Below are 25,110 nucleotides of genomic sequence, written 5' to 3'. Positions count from 1 at the left end.
TGTGAGCAGCTGGCAGTGCAGCCTGCCAGGGTGGGGCCTGGCACCGGCGCGGGAGGCACTGGCCCTGTGAGCGGAAGCTGAGGGAACTGCCCTTGTTTAGGCGGGACCCAGATGGGAAGGTTTTGGGGGGATCTAATTGCAGCCGTTGAGTACCTACGAGAAGGTGGGAGGATGAGAGCCAGTAGCTAGGCAGGAGTTGAAATGGGTGCCAGCCCCGAGGCCCTGACCTCTTTGGGGACAGCAGAGGTGCAAATCCTATCAACCCCAGAGCCCGTTCAGGGAGCTGATCCGACCCGAGGGACTCCCCTCGCTCCTTCACCACAAGCCATGGGCTTCTCTGAGCGGCGCAGACTGGAGAGCACAGCATGCGCGGAGAAGGATTTCTGGGAGGAAAGTCTCCACACTTCCCAGTCTGGGGAAGGAAAAGACTGGCAGGCAGAAGTCTGTCAGGAGTGGGACTTGAACCCACGCCTCCCACGGAGACTGCGACCTGAACGCAGCGCCTTAGACCGCTCGGCCATCCTGACCTCTTGGCCAGCCTCCACTCTTCTCCCTAGAGCCTGCCTGAGCCGGGGAGGGGGGGGGATGGATTCAGGCTCCTCCTGTGCGTGGGGCACAGAGAGCTGGCTGCTGGCAGGACCTCTCCCCTTGTGGCGCTGGGCTCTTTGGAGGCAACAGCAGGAGCTGGAGGCATTTCAGAGCAGGGAGCAGAGGGGCCCAAGGCACATGGTCAGGAAACTTCTTCCGGCTGTGAGAATGCAAAAGGGAATTCTTCAATGGCAGAACCAAAGGAACTCGCGGGGCAGGCGGTTCAAGATGCCCACAGTCACCTGCTCTTGGCTCCTCAGGGCTCTGACACTGTCGTAAACCAACGAGGACGCCAGAAGAAACTCGTGGGTCTGCAGGTCCCAGCAGCACGCTTTGGCGCCTTTGATTTCTTGCCTGCAAGCCCCGCTACACCCAATGGCTTCAGGCACTGCCACCGCCTCTTTCTCTCTCCATGCATGTGCCTGCTTGGGCACCCATGTACAGGTCCTTGTGCCATTTGGTGAGCCTGGCTCTGTGCATAGGAGACAGTCTTTCTTTGGGCAGGGAGGCTGCCAGTCCCTCCTTGGGCAGATGCAAACCCCAGAAGACCAGGGGACAGCTCCGTTCCAGCGGTGGCCTTGCCATCCGCAAGGCAGCTCCTGCTCTGAAGGCTGTCCCCTCTGGAGCCTGTCTCTGGCTGCCTCTCCCCAGCAGACAGGAGGGGGTGGTTCCTGATGTTTCCTGCCCCACGGCCTTCCTGCTGGCCCCAGTTCTGCCCCTGCTCTCCTGTTCCTGCCCACCTCCAAAGCTGGCCTGGCTGGTGGCTGGGGAAGCACAAGCTGGGCAGAACCTGGCAAGTCGGGAAGCACCACTTCCCCAGCTCCGCTGCTCGTGGCACGGCGTCCTGGGGTGGGCTCAGGCCACCAGCCTTTGGGGAGCAGCCAGATGTCCTCCCCACTGGCGCCACAGCGCTGCCCCTGTGGGGCCTCTCAGGGCCACCTTTTCCTGCCTCAGAAATGGCCCAGCCCCCTGGATGCTCTGGGTGGGCAGAGGCAGTGTGTTAGGGCTGGGAGTGTAGATCAGGCACCGTGGGCAGCCCCACGCCTGGCTCTGGGGTTTTTCCATGTGAACATCCCCTCCCCGCACAGCTTGGAGTGCAAATTGAGCCTGTGGGCACCTCTCCCTTCTTGCACTGTAAAGGAACACTGCCAAGCCCCCTCATCCCCCCCGCCCCCACCCACCCATGCACACACACACACACGCACGCACACACACATGCGCGCACACACACACACACACACTGTACTCCTCACAGCAATTTTCTGAGGTGTTATTTTCAATCTTCATCTTTAACCTTCCAGGGCATTAATCTTCTGCTTGCCAGGTACAACGTCCAACAGCAGCAGGTTGAGCTCTGGGCCAGGCAGGAAATCCCTCTCCTCTGGCCCACGTGTCAGCAGTGCAGAGAGGCCGTCAGCGTGGAGTCCCTCCTCAGCAGGCAGTCAGCACTGGTCTCAGCTGGGAGCCCGTAGCTGCCCCAAGCAGTCCTGGTGCCATATCAGCAGTTCTCTTCAGCACCCTCACCTGGGGGCCCTGGGAGAGAAAGTGTGGAGCCCCACAGACAAAGAGACGGGCGAGACCCATCCACGGGTGAGGAGACGGCCCATGGAGAGACTCTGCCAAGAGAAGCCAAGGCGGGTGTCTGGGGAGGGAGGACAGGGGCAGAGCAGAGGCTGGTGCCTCTCCGCCCAGGGCTGTGGGGACCGTGCCTTCCCTCTGTGCTGCTCTGCTCACACCAGCCCTGAGGGTGATCTCTGACAGGGCTGTGTGTCCATGATATGGAAGCCATGGGTGGGCTGCAGTGTTCTTGGCTCGCTCAGCACAGGCACGGATCCCGGTACAGCCAGTGCAGCCGGGAGAATGTCTCTACAGAAGTGCCTGGGTGGGTGCGTTCATGTGGGAAGCAGCAGTGGCGCTGGGGTATTTCCGCTCTTACAGGCCTGGGAGCAGGCAGAGATGCTTGGGGTGTGAAACGTGGAGGAGCGGCCAGAGGCTGTGTGCAGGGAGGGGGAGGCAGGACTGATGTGGGCGCTGGGAGAAGTGGGGCAGAGGCATGTGCCTGCAAGCACTTCTTTCACTGTGATGAGCACAGCCGCCTGCCAAGCGGCCCGTCTCTGCTTGACTCCTGGCCAGCGTAACCTCCACCCTCAACAGCTCTTCTGCTTCAGTCCCTGGCATGCACTTTCACCAAGGCAGGCATTGCTGAAGCCAGGCCTGTCTCTCCTGGGCTCTGGGGGGGTGCCCCATCCTGCCTGTGCATGCACTAAGGGGAGTGGCTCCCCCAGGGAACATGAACTTGTTGGTGAAAGCTGGACTCTTTTCTAGCAGGAGGTGGAAGTGCCTCTGCAGCAGGCGCCTGGAAGAAGAAAAGGGCGCGTGCGTGCGTTGGCCGGGAATCGAACCCGGGTCAACTGCTTGGAAGGCAGCTATGCTCACCACTATACCACCAACGCATGCAGACCTATGCCTGCCTCCTCCTGCTCCTCCCAGGCACCATCTGACCCTCTCTGAGCTTTCAGGACTATCCCAGGAGTCCGAAAGGTGAGGAAGATGTAGCAGAAGGAAAAAGAACAGGAAGCGGCATTTGGATAGGGTCTTTCCCTTCCCCCATCTCTTCTCCTGCTGCTGCAAAAACTTGCAGACGTTTCCACGTGGGGGGCCTCCCTTCCCGTCACAGAAGCACACACATCTCGGCTCGGGCCGCGTGGGAAAACATGCCCCTTTGAAGAAAATCCACCCCTCCCCATAGGTGAGCAGTCCTCTGTCAGGAAAGCTGTGAGCCTGTGCAGCTGGGAAAGGAGAAAGGTGGTTCCCACACACCCTGGCGATGCTGGGGGAAGCTGAGGATGACTAGAGGGATGGGGGGTGCACTGGGCATGCTGTGCAGCTGGAGGGACTGCAGCTGCGGGGCTTTGTCCAGGGCTGGAGCTTCGTCGCTCCAGGCAGCCCAGAAGAGGACAGTGCCCTGTAGCTGGCAGGATTCCAACCTGTGTGGGGAAACTCCCCTGGACTTCACATCCATTGCCTTCCTCGCTCAGCCGCAGCTACCCGCCCCAAACCTCTTGGCAGCAGTGATCACGTGCCCTGTGCAACGTCATCCAGCTTGCTGCGAGTTTCAGGGCCAGACTGTGTTGGGGTTTTCCTTTCCATCCTTGGGACACACCACAGCTGGGCACCCACAAACAGATGAGCACATTCAGAGCGCATTCACCACACCTGGGACTCTGAGGGAGGTGTCTCATTTACCTCCCAGTCCCTGCTGTGCAGTGAGGTGGACTGGACAAGAGGCGCCACCAGATGCCCAGCCCCGCGGAGGAAGCACTGCTGGGGAAGTCCTGGAGTTCCAGCTGCCTCCCCAGGGTGAGGAGTCTTTCCTCCCTGCCTGCCTCTGAGGCCTGGGGGCTCTAAGCACTAGGGTTGGGACCTGCGCTGCGAAGGAGAAGTGCCTGCATCCAGGGTTTCAGAGGCGTAACCCCAGGGCTACGGCTGCAGCTCCCAGCGCCTGGTTGTCAGGGTGGCATCTGGGATATGCTGATGCCGGAGCAGCATTTGACTCTCCCTCTGGCATCTCTGTGGCTGGAGGGGAGGAAGGGAAGGGAGCTCCATGTATCAGGTCTCTTAAGACGGAAGAGAAAGCAGAGAGCCCAAGAGTAGGAGCTGAAGAGGAAAGACTGCAAGGAATCCAAGGACCCCGGTCTTGAAGTTTTGAGACAGTGGAAACAGGAGACACACAAACGGCACTGTCTGCTGGCATGGCTGCCCTCCGGCTCTAGAGAGCTGGAGAAAGAACTCAGGGGAGGCGTTAGGAGGGGTGAGCTACGTGGAAGGGCAAATGGTGGGGTGAAGGGAACCGGAGGGACGTAGACGAGTGGGGGGAAAGAGAAAGTTTGATGTCCGAGAATGAGCCACTGTAGAGGTCTGCCTGTGCACAGTTTTGTCTGGATGGTGACCACAACCCAAGTCAAGAGGCTGATCTTGCTTGAAATCCAATGTATGGCTCCAGGGATGCATAGGAGGCATTTCTGTCATTTCCGTGGCCCTGGTGCAGTGTTAGGGGCAGCTGCTGGGCTGTCAGGGTCAGCAAAAGCAAGGCTGCACCGCAAGGGAGTTTCTGTCCTCCCCTGCAGAGGCAGCTCAGTGGGGCAAACACAGACTCCTCCCATGTGTGATGCGCAGGAGACAGTGTCAGAAGGGCAAACCACGGGGGCCTCAGCTCGGGCACACAGCCTTTGGGCTTCCTGGGGAGACATTTTTCCTCCATGGGCCCAGGCCCAGGCTCAGGCCCAGGCAAGAGGAACAGAAGCCCCCTTGAGCCCAAGCGCTGGTGCTGTCAGTGTGCGGGAGCGGCAGGGAGGGCTCTGCAAGCTCCCCACCCAGATCCTGGGGGGAGCAGAGTGGCGCAGCGGAAGCGTGCTGGGCCCATAACCCAGAGGTCAATGGATCAAAACCATCCTCTGCTAAGGCCCTTTTTTCCCAGTCCCCTCCCAGCTGAGGCCTCTCACTTTGCACACTTCCACCAGCACTCCCCTCTGTGCGGTGCTCCAGGGCTGGTGGCAGTTGTCCTGCTCCTCAGCCCCTTGCCTGTGCTGCTCCTGCCCTCTCTTTTGCTTTCTTAGCATCTTCTCTCACCTTCTCCTTTGCTTTCTTAGCATCCAGACCTCACAAAGTGCGCCTGAGGAGCAGAGAAGGCTGTGGATCACCAGGCAGACAGGACCACAGAGAGGTCCCCCCACAGGAGTGTGGGTGTCCTGGGGACAAAGCTGGTTCTTCCTTCCCTTCAGGGAGCTAAACCCCCAGCTTCCTGGTGGCAAGCGGGGACCTTCACCGCTGTGCAGGTGGAGAGGAGGTGAAGGCTGGTGCTTGTTCAGGGAAGACAAATCCAGCGGTCTGGAAGACCTGGGGGATTTCTCCTTCCTAGCCTCTTGGCTGCCACTCCCATTCATAGGTCCAGCCCGGGGCAAGACTGAGCAAGCTTTCACAATGGGCACGTGTGCACACGCGCACACACACACTCACACAGAATACACACCCATGACCTGGCCACATGTATGAATGCAGACAGAGAGCAGTGCCTTCATGAGCACCCACAGAAACACCCACTCACGCTGGCGTCACCACCACGAATGGCCCAATCCTTTCTTCCTCGTGGGCTAGTCAGGACTGCAGTGCCACAGTGGACACCCCCTCCTCTCCTGATTCACACGTACATGCACACCTGCAGGTCCCTCAATCCCCAGCCCAGACCATAGGTCCGACCAGAGTCCCTGCCTGGGCCATGAACCCTGTTTATCCACCTCCTGCTCCAACCAGCCAAATGAGCCAAGGAAAACTTCTTTGCACATCCCTGAGATGTGACATAGGAGGCCAAGGTTGGACCTGCTCCTCATGAACAGGGAAAACTTGGCCGGAGACTTAATAACCAACAGCAGGAAGAGCTTTTACTGCTGCAACGCTGTTGCTACCCTTGTTATCCCTGACTGCAGCAAGGCCTTTGGCATGGTCTCTCAGTATCATTGGAGCTAGTCTGCTGAGTTGCGGAGAGGAGACCTGGATGCTGACTTGTGTGGCAAATGGGCTGGGCTGTCAGGCTCAAAGGTTTGTGCTGGGTGGTACAAAGGCCAGCTGGTGGCTGCTTCCCAGTGTCGTCCCTGAGGGATCACTCGGGGTGCCAACGGGCTTTAACGTCTTAAGGGGTGACCTGGACAGTGGGACAGAGGGTGCTTGTAGCACATTTGTTGGAGAGACGAGTCTGGGGCGGGGCCAATGCAGCCGAGAAACTGGAGGGCAGCGCTGGTAATAGGAGAACCTCGACAGGTGGGAGAAGGGGGCCAACAGGAACCACCTGCAGTTCAACAAGGGCAAAGGCAAGTCACAGGAGCACGGTATCACAGAACCGTTGAGGTTGGAAGGGACCTCTGGAGATCATCTAGTCCAAACCCCCCGCTCAAAGCAGAGCCAGACAGGGCAGGTTTCCCAGGACTGTGCCCTGGGAGGTTTTGACTATCTCCAAGGGTGGGAGCACAGCTTCTCTGGGTAGCCTGTTCCAGCATTCAACCACACTCACAATAAAACAGCTTTCCCTTCTGTTGAGACGGAATTTCCTCTGTTTCAGTGTGTACCTGTTGCCTCTTGTCTTGTCGCTGGGCATCACCGAGAAGAGTCGCACTCTGACTTCTTTACACCTTCCCATCAGATACTTGTGTATGTTGATAAGATCGCCCCTGAGCCTTGTCTTCTCCAGGCTAAACAATCCCACGGGTCCCAGCCTCTCCCCCTATGACAGATGCTGCAGTCCCTTCTTCATCTTTGTGGCTGTTTGCTGGGCTTGCTCCTGTACGTCTATGTCTTTCTTATGCTGGGGAGCCCAGAGCCAGACACAGCACTCCAGATGTGGCCTGACCTGTGTTGAGTGGAGGGGAAGGATCACCTCCTCTGCCTGGTGGCTACGCTTTTCCTGTTGCAGCCCAGGATGCTGTTGGCCTTCTCTGCCATGAGGGCGCATTGCTGTCTCATGTTCAACCTGCTGCCTGCTCGGACACCTGCGTCTTCCCCTGCAAAGCTCCTCCTTGCTGCTCAGAGCCAAGCCTTTACTGGTACATGGGGTTATTCTTCCCCAGGTGCGGCACCTTGCACTTCCCTTTGTCAAGCTTCATGAGGTTCCTTTCTGCTCATTTCTCCAGCCTGCCAAGTTCCCTCTTGGTGGCAGCACCAAGATGCGGGGAGCCAGGGCCCAGAACGACTACAGAGGCGGGGATGGGGAAGGGGCAGGAGAAGGGGCACTGCTGTCAGTCCCAGGCGCAGGATGGGTTCAGTCACGCTGAAAGAACAGAGCCGGAGGGCAGGGAAGCAAGGAGGACCAGAGTGCATAAAGCAATCTACCCAACAGCCATGCACGGGTATAAAAATGCAAACACGCTGAGGAAAGCCACCAGAGAAGCAGCAGCTTGAGGCCCCACTGAGATGTGAACTCACAGCTCCAGTTCCAGAGCGCAGAGCGGGGTAGCGCCATCATTCCTGGGGGGTCCCTTCTGGAGAGCTCTGGCTCAGGAGGGCAGCGGGGCCAAGGGAAGCAGACTGCAGCTCTGCTGCTGGGAGAAGTGCTGTGCTGGGGGTCAGACCTGCTTCTGATGCATCCCCCGGGGAGCATCAGGCTGCTCTGCTGCTCCTCTCAGAGGCTGGCCAAGCAAGGAGGGGCCACCCATGCTCTGGTTTAACTCCCTTCCCTGTCAAGAGGAGATCCTGCGTTCACCTTGTGGAAATGCCTGTGCTGTGAGCTTTTATCACAGAGAGCTCCCTGTCCAAGACGGATCATCCAGGAGGTTTCTGGAGGGTCTTGACGACAAGTGCCTGACACAGGCGACGGAGGAGCTGAGGAGGGCAGGTGCTCTGCTGGACCTCATGCTTACGAACAAAGAAGACCTAACTGGTCGGGAACGGGAAGGCTGGGAGCAACCTCGGCACAGTGGTCACGAGATGGAGTTCAGGCTCCTGAGCGGAGGAGAGAAAGCCCAAAGCCACAATCACAGCCCTGGACTTCAGAAGAGCAGACTTTGGCCTCTTCAGGGATCTGCTTGGAAGAATCCCATGGGACACCATCCTGGAGAGAAGAGGGGTCCAGGAGTGATGGCTGAGTTTCAAGGAAGGATCACCTCCTCAAGCTCCAGAATGGTCCATCCCAACAAGCAAAGGCCGCAGGAGGCCCGCATGGGTGCATAAGGAGCTCCTGGAGGAACGCCGACATCTAAAGGAAGCATACAGCAGGTGGAGGCAGGGACATGTGAGCTGGGAAGAACGCAGAGACACTCTCCAAGCATGCAGGGATGGGGTTAGGAAGGCCAAAGGCCACCTGGGGCTTAATCTCAGGAGGGACGTGAAGGGGAACAAGAGGTGTTTCTACGGGTACCTCAGCGGCAAAAGAAAGACCAGCGAAAGCAGGGGCCTTCTGCTCACTGGCAATGGCGACCCGGTCACAAAGGACAAAGAAAAGGCCAAGGTACTGACGGCCTTCTTTGCCTTGCTCTTTACCGGGGTGACCACACGTCAGGAATCCCAGGTGCCTGAAACCAGGGGGAAAGTCCAGGCCCAGGCACACTTGCCCTCAGTGGAGGAGGATCAGGCTAGGCAATATTTGAACAGGCGGGACATGCACAACTATGCACTCCTACGGGCCTTCTACGATGCAATGGCTGAGTTAGTGGATGAGGGGAGAGCAGCAGATGCTGTTTATCACAAGGGCTGTGATCCGCAGCACAAAGACCAGCTGGAGGCCAGTCACCAGTGGCATCCCCCAGGGGTCGATACTGCGTCCAGTGCTCTCCAGCCTCTTCATTAATGGCCTAGATCATGGGACCCCAGCGCACCCTCAGCAGGTTTGCAGATGATACGAAACGGGGAGGGGTGGCCGATACACCAGAAGGGTGTAGTGCCAGTCAGAGGGCCCTCAGCGCTCATAACCCATGCAGCAGTACCTGTTGGGAGCCGACCGCCTGGCAAACAGCTTTGCAGAGAAGGAGCTCTGCTGGACCTCATGCTTACAAACAAAGAAGCTTCGGTGGACACCAAGTTGAACATGAGCCGGCAAGGTTCCTCTGCAACAAGAAAGCCAGCATCATCCTTCGCTGCATCACGAAGAGCCACCAGGTCAAGGGCGTTGATGATTGCCCGCTGCACAGCCCTGGCGAGACCACATGCGGAGTGCTGCGTCCAGTTCTGGGCTCCGCAGGACAAGACAGGCATGGACCTTCTGGAGCAAGCCCAGCAGAGGGCCACAAAGAGCATGAAGGGGCTGGAGCATCTGTCCTACGAGCAGAGGCTGAGAGAGCTGGCACTGTTTAGCCTGAAGAAGGCGAGGAGGGGGGTGATCTTCTCCGTGCGCATGAACACCTGTGGGAGGGTGTAGCAAACATGGAGCCAGACTCTTTTCAGTGTCATGCAGTGAGCATACAAGGGGCATTAGGCACAAATGGAGACACAGAAAATTTCATCTCCACATAAGAAAAAAATTGCTGATGGTGAGGGTGGCCAAGCGCTGCAACACACTGCCCACAGAGGCTGTGGAGTCTCCATCACTGGAGATATTCAACACCGGACTGGACAGTGTCCTGAGCAGCTTGAACGGTGCCACAGGGTACTTTCAGTACATTCTTACAAGAGGCCAGACCGGGGACATGCAGCTGGCACACTGGAGGCCCAGGCTGGTATTCAGGGAAAACTCACCAGGCTGGAGAAAGGGGCTGACAGCCAGTGCCTACAGGTCAACAACGGCAAAGGCTCGTCCTCCGCTGGGCTGAAATAACACAGGGCAGGCTGGAGGCCGACTGGCTAGGAAGCAGCTTGCTTAAAAGGGTCTTGGTGGGGCCAGGCGGACAAGAAGCCAAACCTGAGCCAGCACTATGCTCTGGCTGCGAGGACAGCCACATCCTGGGCTGCGTTGGCAAGCTGCAGCCAGCAGGGCAACGGCGACAGCTAGGGCGAGGGCGAGGGCGAGGGCTAGGGCAGCGACCCTTCCCCTCTCTTTGGCACCTGGGAGACCGACAGTGTGCCCGGTCTTGAATCTCCAGTACTGGAAAGGCATTGCCCTTGTGGAGCGAGTCCCGGGCAGGAAGACAGGGACACCAGGGTGACTAGGGGTCTGGTGCATGTGACATATGAGGAGAGGCTGGGAGACCTAGCTTTTGGCAGCCCTAGGAAGAGAAGGCTCAGGGGAGATCTCATTCCTCTCTGCAGTTGCCCCGCGGGAGGAGAAAGAAAAGAAGGCGCTTCTGGAGCTCACAGTGACTGGGCAAAGAGCAGAGGACACAAGCTGTAGCACTGTAAAGTCCAGCTACATATAACACAGATTAAGATGAAGAATCTTTTGCATCATGGGGGTGGTCAAGCCCTGGAAGAGCGTGGTTGCTGGATTGCCCTTCTTGGGGAGAGGAAAAAGCTTGCCTACACACATCCCTGAGCAACCCGACATAGTCGTCACTGCTTCGAGCAGGGCGTTGGACTAGCCCACTCACAGAGGTCCCTTCCAACTCAAATGGTTCAATGCAAGCTGAGCAAAGCGATCGATGCTCTGCCCTTCTCACTGCTGCTGGGGCAACACCTGCATTGCAGTGCCCTGTCTGGGTCCCCCAGGACCAGAGATGCGTCAGAAACCTGGAGAAAGTGGCACTTCAGGAAGAATGAGGACACAAGCTCGGTATTCCTGGCACACCTGAGGCCAGGACGCCATCTCCACCAAAGTCAACAGCAGGGCGACTCACGTTTCCCTGGAGTTCAGGGATTTTCCCAGCTCTTCCACAGTACGATGGCTCCCAGCTGCTCCGGGAGACCGATCCAACGTTGCTCTGGAATGAAAATGCCTTGAATGCGCCACGCCATCCCTCACCCAGGAGAAACAGCCGCACGCTTGCAGCTCGCTGCCCCGAGCCACTCCTAAGAAGCAGCCCATGCAGGCTTTTGGCCTCCGCAATGAGGCTGCTGCGCAAAACAGGTCCATTTGGGTGTGGGTCACTTTCAGGGAAGGACGCAGGAACCTCTTTGATCTCCCTCCTACACCTTGATCTGCTTGTTGGCAGGAGATTCTCCACTGCCCAAGCAGAGCCCAGACCCCCGCCTGCAAGAAGCGTGAAGGCCCACTCAAGTCCCCTACGCACATGGCTATGGAGATCCCAGAGAGTGACCGCTTGCCCTTTCCACACTGGAGGGGACCAACCCGCTCTCTGGCTTCGTCCTGCTCACCATGAACCTGCCGTCGTTCCCAGGCTCCAAGGCAGCTGACGGAGGCTGTGGTGCAGCCTGACCAGCATCAGAACTAGCAACATTGTCACAGCCCTCACTCCTGCCCCCAAGGCGCTTGCCTCCAGCTCACTAGCATCCTTCCTTGCTGTGGAGCTTTGCCTCGGCCCTGCAGACCTGACTCTCGTCTCCCTTACGGGACTGCGCAGCCTTCACGTTCTCCCTGAACTTAGCCCACCACCTCCGGAGCGTCTGCCATAACCTGCAGGGAGAGATGTCTCTCAGGGTCAGCCTGAGTCCCTCCACGGAAAGCACTCGAGCGCTGGCTTGAGGTGTCCTTCATGGCCAAACCTCACCACGGCTCATGGCCATGCTCACCACGGGCAGAGGCGGATGAGCCAAAGGCAATCCGCATGACGCAAATCCGCTTAAAAACCTCTCTGGACAGCGAGCCTGACACCTCCAACTTCACGGGCCCTAGGAGTCCGCAGGGGTGGCTGCGACACAGATGAGTCGTTCCACCATCAACTCCTATGAAGTGGGAGCAAAACATTTCAGCTGAGAGAGGCAAGGGCTTAATCACCAGCGAGAGCTCTGCAAGCAGCAGCAGCCACGAGTGTTTGGGTGCTTCATGAGCAAGGAATGTTTTGGGCCCCCTGGGGCTCTGGGACACAGCATAAAAGCCTGTGCTGCGCCAGGCTCTGCCATCCTCCTCTCTTTGCCTCACTTTCCTTGGGGAACTAGGTAAGCCTGGCTCCGCTCCCTCTCTTCCTACGGGCTGAACGGCTCTCATGCTGGCTACTCAACCTTGATAGGTGGCTGGCAAGCTTGGCACTTGAAAAGAAATGTTTAAGGTCCTTTACCTCTTTCTCCTTTCCAGCAGGGTGGTGATGGAGAGCTGGGAAGAGGAGGGTGCATTCAAGCAGAAGGGGGATCTCTGGGTTCAGCTGCGGGCATGCGAGTGCCCCAGAATTTCCACCTGCAGCAGGTCGTCCCTAACCAAATACCCAGCGCATCCCCTGCCATCTTGAAGGCAGAAACATTTCTTTTGGAGATGTGGTATGAGCGGTCTTTGCAGAGCTGCTTTAAGCCCACTCTGATGCATTTCACGTGAAAAGCTGGCCAGCATTCCCGTGCTGTGTGACTCGGGGGGCATGCAACCGTGCGTCCTGAGGTCGCTCTGGAAGCAGGAGTGAAGGGAGGCCTCAGCAGCCTCCCCCCGCTCTCAGGGACGAGGGCAGCCTCTTGAGTGAGAAGAGGGAGCAGAGCTCTTCCAGCTTGGTGGTTTCCAATAGGACAGCCACAGGGGAAGGCCTGTGTGGCATGGCAGACGAAGAGCTAGGGGAAGGCATTGTGGGCTTGCCCAAACCATGCCTGCAGCTCCTTGCGGGATCTCGTCCAAGCATGGGGCTGGCCTTGCTAAATCAGTTCTGCTCCAAACCCAGGCACGGGGCAGTTGCCACGCACTCAGCATTATCCGGGGTCCTCCAACTTCTGCCCTCTTTTCCCTCCCCTGCTCTGTGTTTCAGCTTTGCCTCCCTCACAGAGAGATGTCTTGCTTCAGACCCTGCCTGCCACGCCCCTGCGGCACCTCTGGCCCAACCCCACTTGCAAGCAGCTGCAATGAGCCGTGCATCGCCCGCTGCGCTGACTCGACGGTTGCCATCCAGGCCTCCCCGGTCGTGGTGACCCTGCCTGGCCCCATTCTCACCTCCTTCCCTCAGAGCACAGCCGTGGGATCCTCTCTGTCAGCTGCTGTTGGCAGCTCCCTCAGTGCTGCGGGGGTGCCCATCACATCTGGCGGCTCCCTTGATCTGGGCGCGGTCGGACTGTGTCTGCCTCCCCCCCGCTGCAGTCTAAACTGCTGAAGCCAGACGATCATCCCCTTCGGCGCCACCACCCAGGAACCTGGAAGGAAATGGGCACCCGAGACTGCAAGCACGGCCATGGCTTGCAGACGAGCTGGGTACCCCCATCCCACCTGGGGCGAGCCAACGGTGCCCGCTGCGCCTCGCTGCATGGCAGGTCTTGCCACGCTGCCTCTGGCTCTGCTTTTCTCCAAACTCCTCGGGAAAGAGCTCCTGCTCTTCCACTTGGCTGCATCTCCGCTTGATGGGCACAGGGTACCAGGGTTAGGAATTGCTGTTGTGGGGACGTGATTGCCACAAGGTAGAGGGGGAATGGGAAGAGGCAAGCACTTTGCCTGGTGCTTGTGCTGGGGAAACGAGCAATTCTCTGTGCTTCACTGAACCCTGGGAACGTGTGTCTTGCTCTCTGTACTGCTTCACTGCCCTTTTGCCTCCCTTCTCATTAAAGACGTTGTGCAGCATAGCTGGAGACTTGTGGTGCTGTTTCTTTCTCCTCCAGCCTCCGTTAGCCACCCGCTCTGCCTGCAAAAGCATTGCCCTCTGTCCTGAGCTTACTTCTCTCTGCCGGCAGCTGGGGAGGGACTACCTCCCCTCTCCCAGCACATGGGACACGTGTAATCAGGTACCTGCAAGCATGGGGCACTGCCAGATTTGGGTGGAGCTCCCTCAATGGATCCCAGAGCACCAAAACTAAGCAAATGGGCTCAGAAGGATGGAAGACCGGCACTATCAAGGCCACAGGCAAAGGCAACTTTTCAGTCTCTGTGAGCCTCAGAGGAACAGAGCATGACTCTGCTGCCTGGTCATCCCGGCCCCCCGATGGCTCTCAGGGTCAGCTGTGAGGCCCTCCACCAAAAGCACTCACAATCTCCCTTCAGGGGTCTTCATTTTCCTCTGCCAACGTACCCGGTGGGCCTTGAACGTGTCTTAGGAATTGTGCTGAGCTGCCTCCCTCTTCCCATACATTGGAAGCCCGCCAGGCAGCCCACTGCCCTCGAGAAGGACGTGGAGTTGGAGCCCTTCTGCTGCTTGCAGGTGAACCTGCCTTCAGCTGCTTGCTGTGCTGCTGTGCAGGGGCAGGATGCAGAGAGGTGGAGGGCAGAGGCCGTAAGGGAGCGTGCCGGGAAGGGTGGCAATAGGTATTTTCAGCAGTCAGCAAATGTGCCCTTGCACAAGGGAATGCGGACCCTCAAAACCAGGCAGATTTGGTGACTCCTTGCGTCCTCTTTGAACTTCAGCATCCCATCGGATGTTGCATCTCCTGAGAGTGACGCTTGTGTCAGGAAGGCAAGGCAGACCTAAGGGTGTGATGAGTGGCGAGGATGAAAGGCCTGGCAGCAAGAAAGGGAAAAGAGAATTGCCTGCCGCTCAAGAGAGCAGATCCTTCCCTTTGCCTCTCCTCAGCACTGCTGACACCACCTGGAGTGCTGGAGTGCTGTGTCCCATTCTGGGCTTCCCGGTACGAGGAAGATGGACCTATTGGCGTGAGGCCAGCAAAGGGCCACGGAAGTGGTTGAGGCCTTGGGTCATCTGTCAAAGCAGGAGAGGCTGGGCAGGAGCTGGGATTGTTCAGCTTGGAGAAAGGAAGAGAAGAGAAGAGAAGAGAAGAGAAGAGAAGAGAAGAGAAGAGAAGAGAAGAGAAGAGAAGAGAAGAGAAGAGAAGAGAAGAGAAGAGAAGAGAAGAGAAGAGAAGAGAAGAGAAGAGAAGAGAAGAGAAGAGAAGAGAAGAGAAGAGAAGAGAAGAGAAGAGAGGGCTCAGGGGACCTTATTGATATGCATCAGTACCTGAGGCGGTGGAGAGGGCAGGGGCAGGGGAGTGAAGAAGAAAGAGTCAGCTGCTTCTCACTGGGGCCCCACCACAGGGCAAGCAGTAGCAGGCACAAGCTGCAATACAGCAAATCCCACTTAAGCGCACAGAAGACGACTCTTCTCCTGTGAGGGTGGTCAAACATGGGAATGGGTTCCCCAGAGAGCTTCTGGAGGCTCCATCCTCGCAGCCATTCTCAACCTGACTGCACAAGGCCCTGAGCAGCCCCCTCTGCTGGACCCTGCTTTGAGCATGGGAGTGCACTAGACAGCCTCCAGAGGTTCCTTCCCACCTCAGCTCTTCTGCGACCCAGCGCTGGATCCCTCAGGCAGAACCGGCCGTCAGGGACAAGGGAGGAGAGACGATGCGGGGAGCCAGCGCCCAAAACGGCTTCAGAGGCGGGGATGGGGAAAGGGCAGGAGAAGGGGCACTGCTGTCAGTCCCAGGGGCAGGATGGGTTCGTGGGATCAGTCACGGTGAAAGGGTCCTTCCTTGCTGTTGAGCTTCAGGTGTCCGTCATGGCTAAATTCCACTATGGCTGATAGCCATGCTCACCATGAGGAGGGGCATGAGCTGAAGGCAATCTGTGTGGTACAAATCCTCTTTTCAGGCTAAGTTCGCTAGTAACACTGTCCCGTTTAGCACACAAGCTGGACTGTGCATCACGTGCCCTCGCTCATGCAGCTCTTCAGCCCTTCATTCCCCCTCTCCTCGCTCCCTTCTCTTTTTCCAATGTAGGGGTCCTTCCAGGAAGCAAATACTGAATGCCATCACACTGCTCTCTAGTGCTTGCTACCTCCATTTCTCAGCTGACCCTCACAGTGCCAGCCTCATGCCTGCTATGGGGGAAATGATCTTGTGTGAGATCAGACTCTCCACATTACGTGGCGTGTCCCACAATGACTCTGCAGGAAAGTAGGCAGCTTTCCAAAGAAAATCCTTCACTGCTGAGCTCCAAGATAAGGCTTCCCCCTCTCCTCGCTCCCTTCTCTTTTTCCTTTCCCAGAGTTTCACTCTCTCCTGCCACCAGACTCCTGAAATTTCTCCATCTCTGCCCTGAGAGCTTCCCAGTAGCCCTGTGAAGGCTCCCGCCGCAGGCTTCTGAATTCATCACTGTTGCCTAGCTTTTATACACATTGATAAGTTCCTCCTCAGCATGGTCTTCTCCTGGCTAATGAATCCCCGCCCTGTTAGTCTCTCCTCTAATGACAGATCAAACTGGAAGAGCGGGGTGTTAACACACTTCTGAAACAACCCAGCTAGAATGAGAAAGAGAAGTCATCCTTCTTGGGCTGTCACCATACGCACCATCTGGACACTTCCCTTCAACTCTGCAACCGTTTAACAGGAAAGCTCTTTTCCCCAGGGCAGGCAGTGAGGTGGGATTGTCGCATGAGCAGGAAACTTTCCCACCACAGCTCTTTCTCCTGTGAATAAGTCCACACACACACACACACACACAAAGACAACATTTGAGCTGAGACCCTAAAGCTGGCTTGTACCTTCAAGACAGAAAGAGACATCTTGGGGGCTCTGCAGATTGGGGAGCAGAGAGCAGGGGAAGTCCCTGATGCCTGGAGAAAGACAAGTGCTGCACCAGTCTCCAAACAGGGGAAGAAAGACTATCGGGGGAACCCCAGGCCACTCAGCCTCACGTCAGTCCCTTGGAAGGCCGTGGAGCAAGTCCTCTTCACTATATCCATCCATGGATGGAGGGACAACAGGTGATGTTGTCTCCCTTGTCTTTAGCAAGGTTTTGGACATGGTCGGCCACAGCATCTTTGCATCCAAGTTGGGACGTCATGGTCTGAGGGGGGTGGACCTCCAGAAGGAGGAACGCAAAGTCCAGCGCCTGCATGGCGTGGGGCACAGAGAGCTGGCTGCTGGCAGGACCTCTCCCCTTGTGGCGCTGGGCTCTTTGGAGGCAACAGCAGGAGCTGGAGGCATTTCAGAGCAGGGAGCAGAGGGGCCCAAGGCACATGGTCAGGAAACTTCTTCCGGCTGTGAGAATGCAAAAGGGAATTCTTCAATGGCAGAACCAAAGGAACTCGCGGGGCAGGCGGTTCAAGATGCCCACAGTCACCTGCTCTTGGCTCCTCAGGGCTCTGACACTGTCGTAAACCAACGAGGACGCCAGAAGAAACTCGTGGGTCTGCAGGTCCCAGCAGCACGCTTTGGCACCTTTGATTTCTTGCCTGCAAGCCCCGCTACACCCAATGGCTTCAGGCACTGCCACCGCCTCTTTCTCTCTCCATGCATGTGCCTGCTTGGGCACCCATGTACAGGTCCTTGTGCCATTTGGTGAGCCTGGCTCTGTGCATAGGAGACAGTCTTTCTTTGGGCAGGGAGGCTGCCAGTCCCTCCTTGGGCAGATGCAAACCCCAGAAGACCAGGGGACAGCTCCGTTCCAGCGGTGGCCTTGCCATCCGCAAGGCAGCTCCTGCTCTGAAGGCTGTCCCCTCTGGAGCCTGTCTCTGGCTGCCTCTCCCCAGCAGACAGGAGGGGGTGGTTCCTGATGTTTCCTGCCCCACGGCCTTCCTGCTGGCCCCAGTTCTGCCCCTGCTCTCCTGTTCCTGCCCACCTCCAAAGCTGGCCTGGCTGGTGGCTGGGGAAGCACAAGCTGGGCAGAACCTGGCGAGTCGGGAAGCACCACTTCCCCAGCTCCGCTGCTCGTGGCACGGTGTCCTGGGGTGGGCTCAGGCCACCAGCCTTTGGGGAGCAGCCAGATGTCCTCCCCACTGGCGCCACAGCGCTGCCCCTGTGGGGCCTCTCAGGGCCACCTTTTCCTGCCTCAGAAATGGCCCAGCCCCCTGGATGCTCTGGGTGGGCAGAGGCAGTGTGTTAGGGCTGGGAGTGTAGATCAGGCACCGTGGGCAGCCCCACGCCTGGCTCTGGGGTTTTTCCATGTGAACATCCCCTCCCCGCACAGCTTGGAGTGCAAATTGAGCCTGTGGGCACCTCTCCCTTCTTGCACTGTAAAGGAACACTGCCAAGCCCCCTCATCCCCCCCGCCCCCACCCACCCATGCACACACACACACACGCACGCACACACACATGCGCGCACACACACACACACACACACACACACACACACACACACACTGTACTCCTCACAGCAACTTTCTGAGGTGTTATTTTCAATCTTCATCTTTAACCTTCCAGGGCATTAATCTTCTGCTTGCCAGGTACAACGTCCAACAGCAGCAGGTTGAGCTCTGGGCCAGGCAGGAAATCCCTCTCCTCTGGCCCACGTGTCAGCAGTGCAGAGAGGCCGTCAGCGTGGAGTCCCTCCTCAGCAGGCAGTCAGCACTGGTCTCAGCTGGGAGCCCGTAGCTGCCCCAAGCAGTCCTGGTGCCATATCAGCAGTTCTCTTCAGCACCCTCACCTGGGGGCCCTGGGAGAGAAAGTGAGGAGCCCCACAGACAAAGAGACGGGCGAGACCCATCCATGGGTGAGGAGACGGCCCATGGAGAGACTCTGCCAAGAGAAGCCAAGGCCTTGGGTGTCTGGGGAGGGAGGACAGGGGCAGAGCAGAGGCTGGTGCCTCTCCGCCCAGGGCTGTGGGGACCGTGCCTTCCCTCTGTGCTGCTCTGCTCACACCAGCCCTGAGGGTGATCTCTGACAGGGCTGTGTGTCCATGATATGGAAGCCATGGGTGGGCTGCAGTGTTCTTGGCTCGCTCAGCACAGGCACGGATCCCGGTACAGCCAGTGCAGCCGGGAGAATGTCTCTACAGAAGTGCCTGGGTGGGTGCGTTCATGTGGGAAGCAGCAGCGGCGCTGGGGTATTTCCGCTCTTACAGGCCTGGGAGCAGGCAGAGATGCTTGGGGTGTGAAACGTGGAGGAGCGGCCAGAGGCTGTGTGCAGGGAGGGGGAGGCAGGACTGACGTGGGCGCTGGGAGAAGTGGGGCAGAGGCATGTGCCTGCAAGCACTTCTTTCACTGTGATGAGCACAGCCGCCTGCCAAGCAGCCCGTCTCTGCTTGACTCCTGGCCAGCGTAACCTCCACCCTCAACAGCTCTTCTGCTTCAGTCCCTGGCATGCACTTTCACCAAGGCAGGCATTGCTGAAGCCAGGCCTGTCTCTCCTGGGCTCTGGGGGGGTGCCCCATCCTGCCTGTGCATGCACTAAGGGGAGTGGCTCCCCCAAGGAACATGAACTTGTTGGTGAAAGCTGGACTCTTTTCTAGCAGGAGGTGGAAGTGCCTCTGCAGCAGGCGCCTGGAAGGAGAAAAGGGCGCGTGCGTGCGTTGGCCGGGAATCGAACCCGGGTCAACTGCTTGGAAGGCAGCTATGCTCACCACTATACCACCAACGCATGCAGACCTACACCTGCCTCCTCCTGCTCCTCCCAGGCACCATCTGACCCTCTCTGAGCTTTCAGGACTATCCCAGGAGTCCGAAAGGTGAGGAAGATGTAGCAGAAGGAAAAAGAACAGGAAGCGGCATTTGGATAGGGTCTTTCCCTTCCCCCATCTCTTCTCCTGCTGCTGCAAAAACTTGCAGACGTTTCCACGTGGGGGGCCTCCCTTCCCGTCACAGAAGCACACACATCTCGGCTCAGGCCGCGTGGGAAAACATGCCCCTTTGAAGAAAATCCACCCCTCCCCATAGGTGAGCAGTCCTCTGTCAGGAAAGCTGTGAGCCTGTGCAGCTGGGAAAGGAGAAAGGTGGTTCCCACACACCCTGGCGATGCTGGGGGAAGCTGAGGATGACTAGAGGGATGGGGGGTGCACTGGGCATGCTGTGCAGCTGGAGGGACTGCAGCTGCGGGGCTTTGTCCAGGGCTGGAGCTTCGTCGCTCCAGGCAGCCCAGAAGAGGACGGTGCCCTGTAGCTGGCAGGATTCCAACCTGTGTGGGGAAACTCCCCTGGACTTCACATCCATTGCCTTCCTCGCTCAGCCGCAGCTACCCGCCCCAAACCTCTTGGCAGCAGTGATCACGTGCCCTGTGCAACGTCATCCAGCTTGCTGCGAGTTTCAGGGCCAGACTGTGTTGGGGTTTTCCTTTCCATCCTTGGGACACACCACAGCTGGGCACCCACAAACAGATGAGCACATTCAGAGCGCATTCACCACACCTGGGACTCTGAGGGAGGTGTCTCATTTACCTCCCAGTCCCTGCTGTGCAGTGAGGTGGACTGGACAAGAGGCGCCACCAGATGCCCAGCCCCGCGGAGGAAGCACTGCTGGGGAAGTCCTGGAGTTCCAGCTGCCTCCCCAGGGTGAGGAGTCTTTCCTCCCTGCCTGCCTCTGAGGCCTGGGGGCTCTAAGCACTAGGGTTGGGACCTGCGCTGCGAAGGAGAAGTGCCTGCATCCAGGGTTTCAGAGGCGTAACCCCAGGGCTACGGCTGCAGCTCCCAGCGCCTGGTTGTCAGGGTGGCATCTGGGATATGCTGATGCCGGAGCAGCATTTGACTCTCCCTCTGGCATCTCTGTGGCTGGAGGGGAGGAAGGGAAGGGAGCTCCATGTATCAGGTCTCTTAAGACGGAAGAGAAAGCAGAGAGCCCAAGAGCAGGCGCTGAAGAGGAAAGACTGCAAGGAATCCAAGGACCCCGGTCTTGAAGTTTTGAGACAGTGGAAACAGGAGACACACAAACGGCACTGTCTGCTGGCGTGGCTGCCCTCCGGCTCTAGAGAGCTGGAGAAAGAACTCAGGGGAGGCGTTAGGAGGGGTGAGCTACGTGGAAGGGCAAATGGTGGGGTGAAGGGAACCGGAGGGACGTAGACGAGTGGGGGGAAAGAGAAAGTTTGATGTCCGAGAATGAGCCACTGTAGAGGTCTGCCTGTGCACGGTTTTGTCTGGATGGTGACCACAACCCAAGTCAAGAGGCTGATCTTGCTTGAAATCCAATGTATGGCTCCAGGGATGCATAGGAGGCATTTCTGTCATTTCCGTGGCCCTGGTGCAGTGTTAGGGGCAGCTGCTGGGCTGTCAGGGTCAGCAAAAGCAAGGCTGCACTGCAAGGGAGTTTCTGTCCTCCCCTGCAGAGGCAGCTCAGTGGGGCAAACACAGACTCCTCCCATGTGTGATGCGCAGGAGACAGTGTCAGAAGGGCAAACCAAGGGGGCCTCAGCTCGGGCACACAGCCTTTGGGCTTCCTGGGGAGACATTTTTCCTCCATGGGCCCAGGCCCAGGCTCAGGCCCAGGCAAGAGGAACAGAAGCCCCTTTGAGCCCAAGCGCTGGTGCTGTCAGTGTGCAGGAGCGGCAGGGAGGGCTCTGCAAGCTCCCCACCCAGATCCTGGGGGGAGCAGAGTGGTGCAGCGGAAGCGTGCTGGGCCCATAACCCAGAGGTCGATGGATCGAAACCATCCTCTGCTAAGGCCCTTTTTTCCCAGTCCCCTCCCAGCTGAGGCCTCTCACTTTGCACACTTCCACCAGCATTCCCCTCTGTGCGGTGCTCCAGGGCTGGTGGCAGTTGTCCTGCTCCTCAGCCCCTTGCCTGTGCTGCTCCTGCCCTCTCTTTTGCTTTCTTAGCATCTTCTCTCACCTTCTCCTTTGCTTTCTTAGCATCCAGACCTCACAAAGTGCGCCTGAGGAGCAGAGAAGGCTGTGGATCACCAGGCAGACAGGAACACAGAGAGGTCCCCCCACAGGAGTGTGGGTGTCCTGGGGACAAAGCTGGTTCTTCCTTCCCTTCAGGGAGCTAAACCCCCAGCTTCCTGGTGGCAAGCGGGGACCTTCACCGCTGTGCAGGTGGAGAGGAGGTGAAGGCTGGTGCTTGTTCAGGGAAGACAAATCCAGCGGTCTGGAAGACCTGGGGGATTTCTCCTTCCTAGCCTCTTGGCTGCCACTCCCATTCGTAGGTCCAGCCCGGGGCAAGACTGAGCAAGCTTTCACAATGGGCACGTGTGCACGTGCGCACACACACACTCACACAGAATACACACCCATGACCTGGCCACATGTATGAATGCAGACAGAGAGCAGTGCCTTCATGAGCACCCACAGAAACACCCACTCACGCTGGCGTCACCACCACGAATGGCCCAATCCTTTCTTCCTCGTGGGCTAGTCAGGACTGCAGTGCCACAGTGGACACCCCCTCCTCTCCTGATTCACACGTACATGCACACCTGCAGGTCCCTCAATCCCCAGCCCAGACCATAGGTCCGACCAGAGTCCCTGCCTGGGCCATGAACCCTGTTTATCCACCTCCTGCTCCAACCAGCCAAATGAGCCAAGGAAAACTTCTTTGCACATCCCTGAGATGTGACATAGGAGGCCAAGGTTGGACCTGCTCCTCATGAACAGGGAAAACTTGGCCGGAGACTTAATGACCAACAGCAGGAATAAAGCCACAGTGCTTGGGCATGCTGCAATGGTCTTAGGAAAGGCAAAGCTCGACTTGTGTTGGGACTGGCAAGGGACATTGAGAGCAAGAAGGAGAGCTTTTACTGCTGCAACGCTGTTGCTACCCTTGTTATCCCTGACTGCAGCAAGGCCTTTGGCATGGTCTCTCAGTATCATTGGAGCTAGTCTGCTGAGTTGCGGAGAGGAGACCTGGATGCTGACTTGTGTGGCAAATGGGCTGGGCTGTCAGGCTCAAAGGTTTGTGCTGGGTGGTACAAAGGCCAGCTGGTGGCTGCTTCCCAGTGTCGTCCCTGAGGGATCACTCGGGGTGCCAACGGGCTTTAACGTCTTAAGGGGTGACCTGGACAGTGGGACAGAGGGTGCTTGTAGCACATTTGTTGGAGAGACGAGTCTGGGGCGGGGCCAATGCAGCCGAGAAACTGGAGGGCAGCGCTGGTAATAGGAGAACCTCGACAGGTGGGAGAAGGGGGCCAACAGGAACCACCTGCAGTTCAACAAGGGCAAAGGCAAGTCACAGGAGCACGGTATCACAGAACCGTTGAGGTTGGAAGGGACCTCTGGAGATCATCTAGTCCAAACCCCCCGCTCAAAGCAGAGCCAGACAGGGCAGGTTTCCCAGGACTGTGCCCTGGGAGGTTTTGACTATCTCCAAGGGTGGGAGCACAGCTTCTCTGGGTAGCCTGTTCCAGCATTCAACCACACTCACAATAAAACAGCTTTCCCTTCTGTTGAGACGGAATTTCCTCTGTTTCAGTGTGTACCTGTTGCCTCTTGTCTTGTCGCTGGGCATCACCGAGAAGAGTCGCACTCTGACTTCTTTACACCTTCCCATCAGATACTTGTGTATGTTGATAAGATCGCCCCTGAGCCTTGTCTTCTCCAGGCTGAACAATCCCACGTGTCCCAGCCTCTCCCCCTATGACAGATGCTGCAGTCCCTTCTTCATCTTTGTGGCTGTTTGCTGGGCTTGCTCCTGTACGTCTATGTCTTTCTTATGCTGGGGAGCCCAGAGCCAGACACAGCACTCCAGATGTGGCCTGACCTGTGTTGAGTGGAGGGGAAGGATCACCTCCTCTGCCTGGTGGCTACGCTTTTCCTGTTGCAGCCCAGGATGCTGTTGGCCTTCTCTGCCATGAGGGCGCATTGCTGTCTCATGTTCAAACTGCTGCCTGCTCGGACACCTGCGTCTTCCCCTGCAAAGCTCCTCCTTGCTGCTCAGAGCCAAGCCTTTACTGGTACATGGGGTTATTCTTCCCCAGGTGCGGCACCTTGCACTTCCCTTTGTCAAGCTTCATGAGGTTCCTTTCTGCTCATTTCTCCAGCCTGCCAAGTTCCCTCTTGGTGGCAGCACCAAGATGCGGGGAGCCAGGGCCCAGAACGACTACAGAGGCGGGGATGGGGAAGGGGCAGGAGAAGGGGCACTGCTGTCAGTCCCAGGCGCAGGATGGGTTCAGTCACGCTGAAAGAACAGAGCCGGAGGGCAGGGAAGCAAGGAGGACCAGAGTGCATAAAGCAATCTACCCAACAGCCATGCACGGGTATAAAAATGCAAACACGCTGAGGAAAGCCACCAGAGAAGCAGCAGCTTGAGGCCCCACTGAGATGTGAACTCACAGCTCCAGTTCCAGAGCGCAGAGCGGGGTAGCGCCATCATTCCTGGGGGGTCCCTTCTGGAGAGCTCTGGCTCAGGAGGGCAGCGGGGCCAAGGGAAGCAGACTGCAGCTCTGCTGCTGGGAGAAGTGCTGTGCTGGGGGTCAGACCTGCTTCTGATGCATCCCCCGGGGAGCATCAGGCTGCTCTGCTGCTCCTCTCAGAGGCTGGCCAAGCAAGGAGGGGCCACCCATGCTCTGGTTTAACTCCCTTCCCTGTCAAGAGGAGATCCTGCGTTCACCTTGTGGAAATGCCTGTGCTGTGAGCTTTTATCACAGAGAGCTCCCTGTCCAAGACGGATCATCCAGGAGGTTTCTGGAGGGTCTTGACGACAAGTGCCTGACACAGGCGACGGAGGAGCTGAGGAGGGCAGGTGCTCTGCTGGACCTCATGCTTACGAACAAAGAAGACCTAACTGGTCGGGAACGGGAAGGCTGGGAGCAACCTCGGCACAGTGGTCACGAGATGGAGTTCAGGCTCCTGAGCGGAGGAGAGAAAGCCCAAAGCCACAATCACAGCCCTGGACTTCAGAAGAGCAGACTTTGGCCTCTTCAGGGATCTGCTTGGAAGAATCCCATGGGACACCATCCTGGAGAGAAGAGGGGTCCAGGAGTGATGGCTGAGTTTCAAGGAAGGATCACCTCCTCAAGCTCCAGAATGGTCCATCCCAACAAGCAAAGGCCGCAGGAGGCCCGCATGGGTGCATAAGGAGCTCCTGGAGGAACGCCGACATCTAAAGGAAGCATACAGCAGGTGGAGGCAGGGACATGTGAGCTGGGAAGAACGCAGAGACACTCTCCAAGCATGCAGGGATGGGGTTAGGAAGGCCAAAGGCCACCTGGGGCTTAATCTCAGGAGGGACGTGAAGGGGAACAAGAGGTGTTTCTACGGGTACCTCAGCGGCAAAAGAAAGACCAGCGAAAGCAGGGGCCTTCTGCTCACTGGCAATGGCGACCCGGTCACAAAGGACAAAGAAAAGGCCAAGGTACTGACGGCCTTCTTTGCCTTGCTCTTTACCGGGGTGACCACACGTCAGGAATCCCAGGTGCCTGAAACCAGGGGGAAAGTCCAGGCCCAGGCACACTTGCCCTCAGTGGAGGAGGATCAGGCTAGGCAATATTTGAACAGGCGGGACATGCACAACTATGCACTC

General features: G+C 57.9%; 3 non-coding genes across 3 annotated transcripts; all 3 read right to left on the bottom strand.

Moving 5' to 3' along the window:
- Positions 1-444: 444 nt before the first annotated feature.
- On the bottom strand, positions 445-527 carry TRNAL-CAG (transfer RNA leucine (anticodon CAG)). The gene has a single exon. It is a non-coding gene; the product is annotated as a tRNA-Leu (tRNA).
- Positions 528-2,969: 2,442 nt separating this feature from the next.
- TRNAG-UCC (transfer RNA glycine (anticodon UCC)) lies at positions 2,970-3,041 on the bottom strand. Its single transcript has one exon. It is a non-coding gene; the product is annotated as a tRNA-Gly (tRNA).
- A 16,194-nt stretch (positions 3,042-19,235) lies between these two features.
- Positions 19,236-19,307, bottom strand: TRNAG-UCC (transfer RNA glycine (anticodon UCC)). The gene has a single exon. It is a non-coding gene; the product is annotated as a tRNA-Gly (tRNA).
- Between the last annotated feature and the right edge of the window lie 5,803 nt (positions 19,308-25,110).

Source organism: Dromaius novaehollandiae, chromosome 10 (assembly GCF_036370855.1).
Source record: "Dromaius novaehollandiae isolate bDroNov1 chromosome 10, bDroNov1.hap1, whole genome shotgun sequence".
Classification (NCBI taxonomy): Eukaryota; Metazoa; Chordata; class Aves; order Casuariiformes; family Dromaiidae; genus Dromaius; species Dromaius novaehollandiae.
Note: the sequence above shows the minus strand (reverse complement) of the source record. Positions and strands in the feature narration are given on the sequence as shown.